Source organism: Lepisma saccharinum, chromosome 14, assembly GCF_977018435.1.
Source record: "Lepisma saccharinum chromosome 14, izLepSacc3.1, whole genome shotgun sequence".
NCBI lineage: Eukaryota > Metazoa > Arthropoda > Insecta > Zygentoma > Lepismatidae > Lepisma > Lepisma saccharinum.
The window spans coordinates 59,921,843-59,938,128 of record NC_139242.1 but is presented as its reverse complement, the minus strand read 5'-3'; the positions used below and the strand labels follow the sequence as shown (position 1 = coordinate 59,938,128).

Below are 16,286 nucleotides of genomic sequence, written 5' to 3'. Positions count from 1 at the left end.
TCATTAGTTAGTATTACTCCGAAGTACTTGAATTTTGATTGATTGATTGATGTTTTAAGTCCACTTTATGCACAGTAAGGCTAATCGGGACTGGACCTACAGTTTAAAGTGGGATCCGAACCACTTGTGCGTCCACCGGGTATTGAACCCATGACCCCTTGATTACAAGGCGACGACGCTACCACTGCGCCATTGGGGAATCCCTCTTGAATTTTGAAACTGATTCAAACGAGTTATCAATAATTAAATTTTCCCCATGGCGCAGTGGCAGCGTCGTCGCCTTGTAATCAAGGGGTCTCGGGTTCGGTACCCGGTGGAGGCACTTGGCACAGTGGTTCAGATACCACTTTAAACTGTAGGTCCAGTCCCGATTAGCCTTACTGTGCATAAAGTGGACTTAAAACACCAAATCAATAACAGTAATTAAATTTTGATTATTGCCTAACACTTGATTTCGGCCTGTAAGCATATATTTAGTTTTATCTTTGCTAACTTCCAAACCTATCTCTTCAGCTGCATTTACAAACATTTTAGCATTAATTATATTTATAAAAGCGCTCATCAATTGTATTCTTCACAGTAGGAATATTGCGACGAAGGTACCAAACTGACTTGAAGATAAATTGTTTTTACATTTTTAACTCTGTCGTATAAGAAAATCATATATTACGTTTCAAGTACACTGTGAAAAGGAAGCTACTTAAATATATTTCATATATACGTAAGTGCGCTCTCACATGTTTCTACCAGAATATCTTCTTCGTGAAGAAGTGACAACTGAGCACTGTTTCCTTCCGTTACATAAGATCCCTGATAAGGAATATGATATGTGTCAAGTTAACATCTGGCTCCTTTTTCCCCTATTAACACGATGACCTTGTTGTTTTCCTCTGTTGCATCGACATTTTTTTGTTAATTTCTTGTTCGTTCTGAACGCCCCCTACGAACTGGTTCAGTAGATAACCAAAGCCCATAAGTAAATATTTAATGCCAGTTTTCCAACGCGAACATACTAGGTTTCCCCTGTTAAAGCAAGACAAGATGACTTTAAGAAAATCATGTAACTTCTGTTAAATCCTTCCTTGCCAGAGGAGATAGAAATTCCATCACAACGCCAGATGTCACTGGTGGTGCATTATCTCAAGAGGTTATCCACAGACTTAAATGACGATGGAGTTCTTTGGACTCACCGTATAAACTATGCAGCCAATGTGGCACTTAGAACTGAGACCAACATAAATATTTCTCATGCATTTTCCTGCAGACAGTCTGGAGACGTCATTATGATATTTTAAAAGCTGTTTTTAAAGAATGAGCTGATTCCAGACGCTCCATTAATTCCCTTCTGTCTTAGCCGAGGAAGAGAAGGAAAGGTATCCGAAGTGAACCATGGTTGGAATTTAAACCTGCTTTCTGTGTTCCCGTACGTCATGTCAACACTCAATTTTTTCTTCAAACTTAAAAGTCGTGTGGAATCCATTTTCTCCAACTTCATTGTGTCTTTAAGTCCAAGTGAAGTTACTAGATTCAGAATAATAGATGATAAATTGAAATTTGAAATATGTGAAGAATGTATATATGTAGTCTTGTTCAGCAAATTTAGAACATTTGTAAATGTCTTGAAGTAAACCGATCATTATTAGCTCAAGTTTTGTATTCTTAAATTTTCAATTGCGTTTTCGTAATATGAATAGCTATAGACTAGAATTTAAACGTAACAGCTTGATTTTCTTTATCATACCAATGTTCATTTTCGTGTATTGTTTTAATAATAATTGTACATAAGACCACCGGGACGAGACATTATAAATTGAGATAGAAAGACGAGTTCAGGACGGTATGAATTCTTCTTCAGCCAAAGTTTATATTTCTCCTAAAGTTTCATTGTCATGGTGGAATGCGTGATTCATCTTTTGAAAGTTATTGCTTTCTAAAATATGAAGTTAGATTTTGGTACATGAAATAGTCATATTACGGACACGAGCCTTTAATTATTGTGAATAAATTTGAATCTTTCAGTTTCTTCATAATGTCATGACCAGCTTAAAACATATTACGCCGGCGTGCATAATTTATTATACAACTATTCATGGCACAGTTTGGATTCTATGTCCCAAGTCCAGAGCCATCATCAAAACGAACGAACAGGAAGCTCGAACATGAACAAATGCCATTATAGAATTTATCTGGCACACTTCTACGAATTTCATAGCGCATGAACTGGCACCACTGCTTCATGCGTCACTTTAATTTCATTCATTTCGCAATGGAAGGAGAGGATGGAGTGAATTAAACACGAAAACTGATTAACGCGGCCTTTAGGGACGCACCAACATCACGTTTCTGTCGACAACGTACATCAGTTTCGTACAGAGGCCATTGAACGTGAATCATCATGGTTGCCTTGCTGTGTGCTGCTCCCGCGATTGTCAGAGTACAGATTGAACACCATTCACACGCTCGCACTGAAAAAAAAAACCCTGCCATATCTGTGCCTTTTAGGTAGCTGCTTTGTTTCCGAATACGTTAACATGTTCCGCTAGACACGTACCAAACAGGGTTTGCTCGATTGCAGATGTATCCAATATGCGTGCTATTTGTTCAACAAGAACACGTATTTACATTGAAACGTGGTGACCGATCATCCTATTGCATTGTTTAGATATGTAAACACAACAGACCTCAGTCTGAGCTAGTGATGGGCATTAGTCGACTAATATTAGTCGATTAGTCGATTATTAAAACCATCGAAAAAATTATCGACTAATGAAAATTAGTCGACTGAAAAAATTAGTCGACTAATATTAGTCGAATTAGTCGTTCGACTAATATTAGTCGAATTAGTCGTTCGACTAATATTAGTCGAATTAGTCGTTCGACTAATATTAGTCGAATTAGTCGTTCGACTAATATTAGTCGGATTAGTCGTTCGACTAATATTAGTCGGAAACATTCCGACTAATATTAGTCGGAAACATTCCGACTAATATTAGTCGGAAACATTTCGACTAATATTAGTCGAACGACATTTCGACTGATTTCAGTCGGGAACATTCCGACTAATATTAGTCGAAATGACCGAACATGTCTCATTTCCAGACGAACAATCGACTACTTGAGCAGAGGGCTTATTGTCAAGAAGGGAAGCAAAGCAGGTAGGTCTTGGAAAGGTCAGTGACTGGAATCTTTTATCCCTTGATGCCGCGACAGAGCTGGTATGCAAAGGGAAAGCTGACCCTGCTGTAGCTCTATCCCCCCCTACCTCCAGGGGGCGATGCCTACCGTCATTCATGTCGCTATTTTTGTTTTCTCTGAAGGGATACACATTCATAGTTCCGAGAGTTTCTTGGTATTCACGGACCAGTGCACATTCTTGGTGCAAGAAAGACACCGCAACATTTTAAAAGCAAAACTATCCATTTCTGACCTTCAGATGGATTTATGATAAATGCATTTTACTGGAATGGAAATATTCTTAAACTTAAAAAACCGGTCGAATATAAGAAGAGAGTTTACAATCCACCAGCTCTGATGCAAGGTAAGGTAAAATTAATTTAATTAAAAATAAACATTAATTATGTTCGTGGGGCAAATACTAAAATATACGCTGTCCAGAACGATCTCAAACTTGCTGCAGTCGCTAGATGTTAATTTACCTTTCTGCCCCTTATGGGGTACAAATTTGCCAGCAACATCGGTGGCAGAGCGCGCAGGGTGGTTCATTCACATTCACGCCTTTTACGGCTCCGGGTTCGAATCCTGTGGTGGACATGGGTGTTTCTTGTAAGTTTCCACTCATCCATTTCCTGTAATCACAATTCATTCTCATCATCCCGATTAGCCTAAAGAGGCATAAAAGCGATGTAAAATGAGGATAATAATAAAGAAAGATAGAGGATGTATGTCACTTTGGGTAACCACGACGATGAGGACGAATTGATCAAAAAGAACATCCATGTCCAGCCTAATACTCAAGGGGTGGGGCAATGGGGTCATTTACCCCCTCCAACTATGAAATGTTTTAATATGAAGCTGTAAAACCTACGAAAATAACATTGACGATTTTTCAGATTTTGCAAGAAATTCGATTTTATTCTTACATAAATGAATGGATTGTTCGCGAAGCGAGATAGGCTCCAGGACTCTGCAGTCTACAATATTTGGTTATTTTATAATTTTAGTATTATAACCTTTAAAGGTTTAATTGATGCATATCTATCAGACGCCCGGATTCAGCCCAGAGTGTCCTTGTTTTAAATCCCCGTCCCGACTTTCTTCGAACTGCATTCACGATGAAAAAATGTATTTTTTTTCATTTAATTATTTATTGAAATTTCCAGTACAGCAGAAGCCATTTTAAACCGGAAAGAAACAACAGTAAAAAGTACACTGGTGTTAAAACGAACACATTAAACACTAAACAAGACCAAAAAATTAAAAAATTATAATAAAGAAAAGAAAATAAACAAAATATAAATAATAAACAAGACAAGACAGTACCAAGGTAAACAGATTATTTACACAATGCATTACTTATGTACAATGTTTTTCAAGTTGGTGATAAAAGACGAATATGCAGTGAATATATCTATTTGGTTTGAGATGTTGTTGAATTGTTTCGGTAGCCTTTGGAATATTGAACGTTGTATGAGCGAGAGTCTGGGCGTTGCAGTGTGGAAAGTTTCCTTGCTCCGTGTTTTATGTCTGGGCACTCTGAGGGAGAGTTCGTGGAGTTCAGACATGCTCTTCATTATAAGTATCATTGCTATCACATACTTAATTTAAAAATATATCATTTTCTATACATCTAATTATCATGATTGGTTAATTGATAGTCAAACATAGATGGTTTTGATTGATTGATTGATTGATGTTTTAAGTCCACTTTATGCACAGAAAGGCTAATCGGGACTGGACCTACAGTTTACAGTGGAATCGGAACCACTTGTGCCTCAACCGGGTATTGAACCTTGATTACAAGGCAAAGACGCTACCACTGCGCCATCGGGAGGCCCTCAAACATAGATGGGATTGGGTGCCAAAACTTGAGGGGAGGGGGAGGATTCTATCTTGATTGACAAGGCTTAACACTATGAAAGCATAATATTTCATCTCGCAATCGTCGCATTAACGCATTGACGCATCAGATCACGAAACCAGTTAGAGCGACACATGATCTTTGGACGCAGAGAATTATTTTTTTAAGTAAGTACTTCGCAACATTAATAAATTTTCTCACATTTAATATTAGTCGAAATAGTCACACGATTAATTTCAGTCGAAATCGACTTTATTTCCGATTAATATCAGTGGAAATCGAACACAACTGATTCTGATTCCGTTTCCAGACGAAGCGTAGACCACTGAAGTAGAGAGGGCTTATCGCTAAGAAGTGATGCGAGGGAGAATGGCCTAGGTGTATTTAATTTCTTGGAAAGGTGAGTGCAAAGAGAATTCTCTTTGGGTGAGTGACTGGAAAATTCCGGTACCGCCTCACAGCATGCCAAATTGAAAGCGAAAGGTGCCCCTGCTGTAGTCATTCATGTGGCTATTTGTTGTTTACAATGGTGTCTTTTCTCAAGAGATACGCATTCAGGACTTGGAGAATTTCTTGGAATTCAAAGACCTAACCATCCCTAGGTATCATTAGTGGTGCAAGAAAGATATCGCAATATTTAAATCTCAATGTATGGCCTTCATGTGAACTAGAGATCTTATCTTAAAAGCATTGTACCGTAATGAAAATATTCTTAAACTTAAAACTAATGTCAAACTTAAGAATATAGTTTAAAATCAACCAGTTCTCACGCAAGGCAAGGGAAAATTAGTTTTAATAAAAATGAACACTAATTATGTTCTTGGAGCAAATACTAAACTTTACGCTGTAAAGTACAATCTCAAACTTGCTGCACTCGCTATAATACAACCTTGTATGTTGATCTTCACTTTGCGCTGAGTGGCCATTCACATTATCCGCCAATCACGACTCCGGGTTCGAATCCTTTCATGGGAGCGTTCCTTTGTAAGTTTCTACTCATTAATTTTCTTGAATCACCATTTATTCTCTCTTTGTCCTGATTAGCATAAAGAGACAGAAAAGCGACTAAAAATTTGGAAAATTATAACGAAAGACATAGGATTATTTACTGCAGAAACTTGTAACAAATAATCATCAGGTATGAGTAACGTTCTTTCAAGTTGTTTCATTATTGCTGTTTCACTACACAAAATAGGCATTTTACATTATGATATTGCTTCTAAGTTGTAAGCCTTATTTTCGAACCGGAAAGTAATCATTACTTGAGAGAGGACCTCCCACATGGCGCAGTGGTAGCGTCATTGCCTTGTAATCAAGAGGTCCCGGGTTCGATACCCGGTGGAGGCACAAGTGGTTCAGATCCCACTTTAAACTGTAGGTTCAGTCCCAATTAGCCTTAGTGTGCATAAAGTGGACTTAAAACAGCAACTCATTACTTGAGAAGGGTGTATTGAAGCCTCTTATAGTATTCGAATTTTTATTTAGAGTCGCTTTTCTACCACTTTTGAGTAAACACGACGACGATGATGAGTGACGATTAAGAAATTAGTGAATCGAAACTCACAAAGAAAGCCATGTAGATCCGCGTAATCAAGGGGCGATGAGGGCATTTACCCCTTCGAATTATGAAATGTTTTAATGTGATGCTATATAAAACCTATCAAACTAATTGACGAATTAATTTTATTTCGTCCTTGCATAAATGAATGGGTTGTTCGCGGAGAGAGGCAGGCTCCAGTCTGCCATATTTGGTAATTGTACCCAGGTAGTTTTATAACAATTGATGCAAGTCTACCAGACATCCACATTTTTTGGGACAGTCAAATCTTTTTAATCCCTGTCCCGAGTTTCTTCTAACTAACCGTCGCACCCTGCTTTTTCAGTCAAAAAAATGGTTTATAATCTCTCATCTCGTAATCGTCGCATTGGTGCGTTAGAGAACAAAACCAATTATAGCGGCGCATGATCTTTCGACACAGTTTCGCAATACTCTGGTAAATTTTCTCAGGTGTAATATTTCGACTATAATGTTCAAATCAATAACAACTAATGTCTTACTTTTTTGTTTCATACCGAAAAAAGGCTTACTGTCACAAATAAATTATGTTTGTCGTTTTAGACTATTCAATTTCAACTTATTCGCTAGTATTTCATTCATCCTAATATTGCACCAAAGGCAGTTTACATCGTAATAAATAATTTTTAACTGATCAGAACTATATTTTTAAAAGCTTCACATAATGGTCACACCCCTTTAAAAATTTCGACCAATATGTGTTGGATAGTATGGGAGCAAGAACTCGCCTCCACTGTTGATTAAAGGAAATTTGAAAACACTGTTAAGGAATACAGTACTATTAGAATACTATTAGAATACTTCTAAGAATATATGTAAACATCAAACATGAAGCTGTACGACGTATGCGAGGTATCTATCAGTGAGATTGATTTGTTCCGTTACTTTAGATTTTAATGTAGCATCTCTATAATTGTATGTCTAACTGTAATACTACTATAGTAAAGTTATCGGTCACATCTGACACTCCAACAAACAACATTTCGCATCTTTTCTTTGTTCCAATTAGGATTTGTCCCCCCCCCCACCCAAGACACACGATAATTCCCGTCTATGGGCCTGCCTATGTCTTCTTTACGTCTTTATTTGAAGCCGGAACCTTGATGGTGACTGACATCGTGAGTACACAACTCAACGTTTCGGGCCACAGAGACTGTTCTCAATGTTCTCATGCGTGACCTTGTAATGAAGAGATCCCGGGTCTATTCTCTGTGCGCCTACACACACACACACACACACACACACACACACATATATATATATATATAGATATATATATATGTATATATATATATATATATATATATATATATATATATATATATATATGTGTGTGTGTGTGTGTGTGTGTGTGTGTGTGTATAAACATTCGTTTATAAACAGTCCAATTTAGCCTGGCTCAGCTCAGCACAAGAGTGGAGGAATTTGAAAATAATAAGAAAAATATATAGTTCCACTTTGACTAATATTTGTCGTTAACGACTGATTCGACTAATATTAGTCGAAAGACTAATTCGACTAATATTAGTCGAACGACTAATTCGACTAATATTAGTCAAACGACTAATATTAGTCGAAAAAATTAGTCGACTACTTTTTCGACTAATATTAGTCGAACGACTAATTCGACTAATATTAGCCAAACGACTAATTCGACTAATATTAGTCGAACGACTAATTCGACTAATATTAGTCGAAACTAATTCGACTAATATTAGTCGAACGACTAATTCGACTAATATTAGTCGAAAAAGTAGTCGACTAATTTTTTCGACTAATTAGTCGATATTTTGTTTCGACTAACGACTAATTAGTCGATGGTGGAAATTAGTCGATGGTGCCCATCACTAGTCTGAGCCTGCTGGTCTCTGCTCACCATCGACATAAAATCGAACAATAAGTTCCAAACAATAAAACAGTGTAGTAATTCATGGCTCGTACGAGGGGTGGTCGGAAATGTTTAGCAAATAATAGGTTATGCTCATCGCAGAACAACAGAACTTGACTTCAATTTTAAGAGTGAATTTCCCAGATATTGTCACTCATTTCTTCCACTCTTGAAGGATGTACAAGGGTAGTCCAAAATTTGAGGAGCCTCGCGCTTGCGTGAGAAATGAAGAAAATGTACACTCACCGGCAATACCTAGATCCTGTAAAACGTTATGTATGTTGCCTAACTTTACGGCGGTAGTAGAAGTTGCCATTGAAAATTTGCTATTAAAATCCACTTAACGCCATAGAGTTAGGCAATACACACAACGCCTTGCAGGGAAGAAAATATTTCATGATCTGTCTCTCCCATTTTTTTTTGCCGGTGAGTGTACATGTTCGGGATGAAGGACTGAATGAAACTACGATGATCTATTCATGAATTGCGTGGAAGAATTTTTGATCTTCTTGTTAATTTCAGTTCTTCTAAGAAATATAACGAATGCGTTTTGCAATTAAAAATTATTTACAACTTTGGATTTTGTTACTGACGCATTTTTATAGAATGGCGTCTTGTGTATTTGCAGTAATAATTGTGTATTGGGCCATTCCATGTCAAGTGGCCTAAATTCAGATATAAATGTACGAATGTGTTCAATCTCCCATTTCATATATTCATCATCATCCGCATGTATAAAAAGTGACGAACAATAAACAAAATACACATGGAGGTTCATACTGAAAGGAGTGCAAATGAGAAACAGCAGAAAATAATGATGGATATGAAACTGGAACCTCATATAATATGTAGTAATGTGGAGTGTATTGCCTTCAAATTTTCCTGAAATTTTAGTATTTTTAATCTTAATTTCGAGTTTCTCTTAAAATTTGGTACGAATTTCCCTTCAGTTGGCAACACTGCCATCGAGGCGGCTTTCTCTCGAACTTACTTTGAATGTTATTGATTGAATGATTTGGTTGACTCTTTTCTGCCACTTTTGGCTAATCGCGAGGATGAGTGATGATACGATGCAATTAATGAAGGGACACTCACAAAGAACACCCATGCCGGGATTCGAACCCGGAACCCCTGGCATCGCAAATAAAAAATTGTAATATCATAATCCTAATAAAATAGCAACCTCTGTGTTAGCGCGCGGTTCTAACCACTGCGCAACGGAGGTCTGCACTTAGAATGTTATAATAAGTGGAATATCGATAAATATTTAAAGTGAGGCTTATTTTAGATATAGAAGTAGATGCAATTTATCTTTGCCAAATATAGCAACAGCATACAAGGGTCTTACAGATATAGGACCTCATGTTTCCTAACGACAAGGCTGAACCCACCTATAATTGCCTGTCTTTCAGTAATGTGCCTTTTGCAGCACCAACGAGAGTTGATAGTACATTGGAGAGGCTAATTTGGTTGATCGCTTTCTGTCAGTTCCAGTCGAACCAAAGGAGAAGAAGAAGAAGACGGGTGTTAAATTCTGTGCGACTAGAGTGCAACGGCGGGCGTCTGCAGCCACGAAACTCTTGAAACTCGAGCATTGGAAATCAAGGGGAACTAATTAGCGAGCCGGTATACACACTGCAGCAGGTGACACGTTTATCTTGTCTTTCATCCCGAGAAAGAAGAAGATAAGGAAATGCGTAGCGGCATCGTGTTGAAGCTTGTCCCGTTGACAGTCGATTGGTCTTAGAAGACTTTAATGAGATGCACGTTTTTGAGGTTCCGAATTCGGCTGGTCCACAGTTTGGGATTTTCTGGCGCAGTGTTACATATAGGTGGTGTGCGCTTTATGAAGGTCTTTGAGAAAAAGGCGCAGTAATGATATGACTAGTTTCTTTCTTTCTTTCTTTGTGGTTTTTCATCCCTTTGAAAGCAATGTTTGTCACTGGAAGCATCCCTTTGAGGCCCAAGACCTATCAAGCGGCATATCACTGGGTAAAGTCCGCGCGTTTATTATGTCCCCATCGGCAACCCTTTCATAAAACTTAACACTGGCAACAATGGCAATTTTAGACAGCATTGCCTCCTCCAAAAAAATTAATTCTTAGTCTCCACACCAGAATTTCCGCAACAGTCTAAGACAATTTTAATACTCAAGAATTGGATACCCCCTCAATTTAATATTCAATCCCCCTCCAACTAAAATATCAGCCATAATGTAAGACCTAGAGTTGGATACTGCCCCCCCCACGTTTAATTCACAATCTCCCCCAGAACCCTCGTGTCAATTGAAGCGTAATATGTAATAGTTAGATATTTCTCCCCCCCCTTTTCGATAATACCCTTAAACACTTCCTTTTTAATCTTTATCTGTATTTATTTTCTCTTTCCACATTCTTTAATTTTGTTTCTCTTTATTTTTCTCTTTTCTTTACCATTTCCTTCTGCTTTTTCTCTTTATCTCTTCTTCAATTTGGCAACATCGCTTTCCTACTCCAGTTTGTTTACTTCTTATTCACGAGAAAACCGCCCGCTTGGGTGTTTCTTTTAACAAAGAGTACCGCTCCCTTTCTTAACCGCTGGGGATATAATGAACGCGCGGACTTTAACACGTGGTCAGCGCATCCGAGTCCCATCGCCGCTGTTATCTGGCTTCCTAGGCCAGTCTCCTCTTGGAGCAGCAGCTTTACGATACTGGTACAACACAGAAATTTTGAAGATCCCACCTCATTTCAATGGGTTCATTTGACTTCTGAAAGTAAATCCCTGCAATATATTATCCTGCGTCCAGGATCTCCCTGATGGCATAGTGGCTAATGCGTTCGCCTTGCAATCAAGGTGTCCCGGGTTTGATTTCCGTCGGAGTCTTATTGTAAAGGGTGGCCGGAAAGTAAGTTCCTATTTCTAATTTTGTATTTCTATTGAAGTTATGTACATATTACAATGAAAGTTATGTTGTTTTATAGACTAAAGTATGCCATTTGTTGTATACTTTTTTCACATCCTCTGAAGCCTTTGAAGTTCCTTTGAAGTGCTCTTAAAGATAGAGATGGCAGTACGATTAAGCATTGAAGAGAGAGCCAAAATTGCATCAAGATTTGATAATTCGTTAATCGTCATAATATCCATTATTGGTCAAAAATTGATCCCAAAGAGACAGTTGAAAAAATGCAAGGCAAGCCGAAAGTGACAGTGTGGTGTGGATTAACTTCTTCTCGCATTATTGGACCCTATCTGTTGAGAGACACCATGAACGCTGAAACATACCTGGAAATGTTAGATAATTTTGTATGGCCTACAATTTCTGAATGGGACGAGGCACAACAACTGTTATTTATGCAAGATGGAGCTTCCCCCCTCCCCCCATTACGCCTTGACTGTTAGACAATGGCTTCATGAGCGCTTCGCAGGACGCTGGATAGGTCGCCGATGTCCCACAGAATGGCCAGCGCGAAGTCCAGACCTCACCCCATGTGATTTTTTTATGGGGGTGGGCTAAGGAAGAAGTGTATCGCAGCAAACCTCAAACTCTTGGTGAACTTGAGAACAAGATCCGTGAGGTCATAAGTGGTGTTCCTGCTGAGTTCTTGTGGAAGGTCGTAGCAGACGTGCCTGTTCGTTTAAGACAGTGTTTAGAAAATACTGGAGCACACATTGAGTTGTAACTTGAGGGAAGATAATGGTATACAGTAAACTACATGTGTACAAAAAAGTAAGTTTCTACCTTCAATATCTTAGGAGGAAAAAAAAATAAAAATAGGGAGTTACTTTCCGCCCACACTGTACATTGGTTCAGACCTCACTTAAAACTGTAAATCCAGTCCCGATTAGCCTTTCTGAGTATGACGAACTTTTAGGTACCAGTCGCAGTTTTCATCTATCTGTCATAACTCTAAACATCACTCACCTTCATCGTCGCGGTTAGCGAAAAATTGGAAGAAAAGCGACGTTAAATAACGAAAATACTACTTTGATTTCTTCTAAGAATTTGTTCTTAATGAAGTTAAAGGCGAGTATTAGTTACGACCTTGAAACTCAAATAATTTGGCGGTGCTTTATACTATTCAAGGTGATACACGAGTTGTCCATCCATCTTGTTTTCCTCGGTGTGAGAGTTAGGGATTGAAATAAAAATCCCAATGACCGGAGGATAAAATCTGTTTCAGCGCAATTCCATGGCGAATAACATAGAAAGAAAAAGAATAGCGATGGACGGTTATCCACCGATTGTACAGTGGGATCTCTTGAGTATTATCCTGCAAATTGTCCATGACTATTTTCATTAATTTTTCTCTCACATCCTATGTGTTTTTAATCGATGGATTTTTATGTATGCTGGTGCAGAAGTTGTCAACAGCTTGTATTGAGTTTTCTTTTAATTCTTGAAGCTCTTATTGGGTCAAATAAAGTGCACGAACATGGTGATGGACAATTTGCACTGTAATACTCATGAATCCCACTGTACCTTACGAATTATGTAAGTGTCGTGTGTACGAGTTTAAAATTATCTTGAGTAATCAAATAACTGCAATATCAAATTAACTCTTATCTATATTTTGTTTTTGTAATCGCCAACTTCCGTTGTGTTAAAGGAATTTAATAACATTTTCCCACCAAAAACATTTTAAAAGTGTACATGTTGAAGTACCATGGACAGTTTTCTGAACAGTGTTGCCATCTCACTCATAATTATTGTTAATCTCCTTTCCGGGAGATTCATCAACTGTTGCTCAAACTGTGAAATTAGGTAAAATAAAGAAAACATTGCATGTCCAAGCCAAGGCACAAAATGGGGGAGAAGCTGGACCAATTGGTTGTCGACCACCCGAACTTCGTTGTTCGCAGAGCCTTTTTAGAAAGAGACTTTTGTTCAAATTTCCATTCTCGGGTCACGATGTTATTTAGAAGCGCTGATTGCTTTCGGTTTTTGGGTGGTTGCTGCCACGTTGAGCGTCGTGTTTCACGATGCTGTTGTTTATTGCAGGAGGAAGATCTGACCCTCGTGGACGAAGGTCGGACGAAAAGGTCAAGCGACTGGTGCTGGGATGTGTCTCCCATAGATTCGACGCGCCAGCCTTAATGAGCACGGAGCCTGTATCCCCAAGTACGTTCAGAAATAATAAAAACGTCTTCATTAAGCGTTTACGTAGGACCGGCAGGCCATTGTCACAATGTTAGCACATTATTCTGGGCGTGCCTTTCGCGTGGGCATACATCCTACCATCATCCCCCCCCCCCCTTCACGAAATGTAGTAACGCCCTTAGAATTCCCCCACCCTTCACCCCAACAAACTGTGCAACGAAGTCCACGTTCACTGAAAAGCAGTGTGCGCGTCAATGCAGAGACGCACGGATAGTGAATGTTAATGCAGAGGTATAATTGTCAGTTTGCGAATGCTGCAAACGTTATCAGGGTGGCGACAGACCTGGAAAACCAGAAAATTTCAGGGAATTTTGTTGTCCGTATGGGAGTAGTAAGGGGACTTGTCAACAGATGGAGGGGATGAGAGCGGGTGGCACCGTCCGATAGTTGTCGGACATCGTAGTAAGCCATTTTGTTGGACAAACTGAAGGAACATGGAAACACACTTCTAATACCTACATACCCTTTTTGTCAGCAATAATGGTATAACTGCATGTTGTCAGTTTCACAGTAATTCACTTGGATATACTGTACTGAAGCAGAAATCCCGTTGATAATGTAAGGAAATATGACACTTTCTTTTGTACAATTCAAATGTTTTACTTATATGCAAGAGTTAAGTTGTTTGCTTTACAGAGAAGAGAGGAGTAGCTTTATGCCTCGAAAAATGAGTCCGCACTCATGGTTCTTGCAAGCAGAGGGTTCAAAACCTCAGTGGAAATATCAACATATTATACCGAGAATGTATAAGGAGAGTGATAAATTACAAATTGTATTTCTTGATCAATCACTCTTCACTCTTATCTCATTTAGTCGTAACTTTAAAAATAATAAACTATTTTATTTGAAACTTACTGCGTCTGATAAAATTCCGTAATCCTTCCCTAGCTTGTGAATTGTAATAATTTTCCAAATTCACTATTTTGTTGTTTGAATTCAAATCATAGAGAATAAAGAAATTAAGTCAGTTTCATAGAAGATAATATTGGTACTTAACAAAACCATACGTGGATCTGTATGAGTTTATTATTGCCGTTTGCAAAAACATCGATTTAGTTTAGTTTGTAATTGTCAGGGGAAAATGTAAATTTTGTCCTGGAAAACCTGGAAAAGTCAGGGAATTTCTGCTTATTTGTATCCACCCTGGTTATGTAGGTCGGTCGAAAAGGAACATTTCTTAGAGATCGTATGAATACAGAAAAACTATATAAAAGCACATACAAAACTTGTAGTTGAAATTGAAACTCACGTACGAAAGACTCATGGTTAAACATAGTATGTTTTTAATAGCTGCAAACCCTTCGATATTGTTAATTGTAAATTTGCTCCATCTCATTCTGATGTTTGACATACCCGACCTCCGCGGTGAAGTGGTTAGCACACCGCGCTACGATGTCAGAGGTGCTGTGTTCCAATCCCGGCCTGGCCATGGCTGTTCTTCGTGAGTGTCCCTTCATCAATGTCATCGTATCATCACTCATCCTCATCTTCGTGATTACCCAAAAGGGTAAGAAAAGCGTCGTCGAGTAACCTAATTCCATCAATCATTCAGTTGATATTTGACACTGGGGTCACCGCAATCTGAACGCAAAACTTCCCGTTTCTATGTGAGAAATCCCGCACCCTTGGGGACCCACCATTTATCATAGACAATTGTTACCGTGCGAGTTGGCAACACCTACAACCACAGCTAAGTTGCGATATCCTTGGCAATATCCTTGAAGCATCTTCGTTGGAACCTCTTCCCGGTTTACTGCTGCGTTATCCTTGGACCATGCAAATTGATTATATTTTTTGACACACGACACTAAGTTCATCAAATGGAAATATCTCGACCCAAACCGGTTTTGTGTGTTTGTTGTCACTGAATAAACTATTATTGCAATGGAGGTACAGAATTCAAGACGAGGAAGATTATTCACGTATTGCGAAACAAAACAAGGTTGCTGGGACAGCACGTCGTTTTTCTATATTCAGTGCGCGTGTGTACCCATTCCTGCATTCGAGATAATATGATGGGGGAAGTTCTAGGAAGAGTCTTCCGTAGGTTTCGTCTGATTACACAAAAAAGCACCGCTGATAGATATTTTACATTATCCAAACCTCCTTGACCTTCCTTCTTAGAGAGTGAAGATTGGAAAAAAATGTCCACTCGAGATTGTCTTCTGCCTCTTCACGCCTCTAGTGATGAAGACATTTGGCCCGAGATAAAGTCCCGTGTACTTAATGATTCCTTTTTCTAGTTATCGGAGTGTTTATAAAGAGTGGCGCCTTTTATATATTGAGCCTCAAGACATTTCAAACAGTGACTTCCTGTAAATTCAGTCTTGTTCCTCGCTTCCTCGGTATAGCATTTGACTACTATCTGTGACCCGACCACTGGCACCAACTTGTATGGGCCTATGGGGCTTGAGCCCACCCAATAGTTTGCCTGTTGTTATATTTTATTTTAGAAATAGAGCCACAACGCTTAAGGAAAAAGAAAGTGTCATATATTTAAATAATTCTCACAACTTAATTGCTGACTGTTATCATAATAATTTCTTACATCTCCAATATGATACCTTTCAGTGTCCTATATTACACGGTAGTGTAGTATTATACGGACCACCTAATTTTGGACCGTTTGTTTTCTGGGAAGGTT

The 16,286-nt window shown here is 38.6% G+C and overlaps 1 protein-coding gene across 4 annotated transcripts in view; it reads left to right on the top strand.

The window, feature by feature from the left end:
- Pxn (Peroxidasin) overlaps positions 1–16,286 on the top strand; it is a 490,196-nt gene that overhangs the window by 159,238 nt on the left and 314,672 nt on the right. The gene's annotated exons all lie outside the window — the stretch shown is intronic.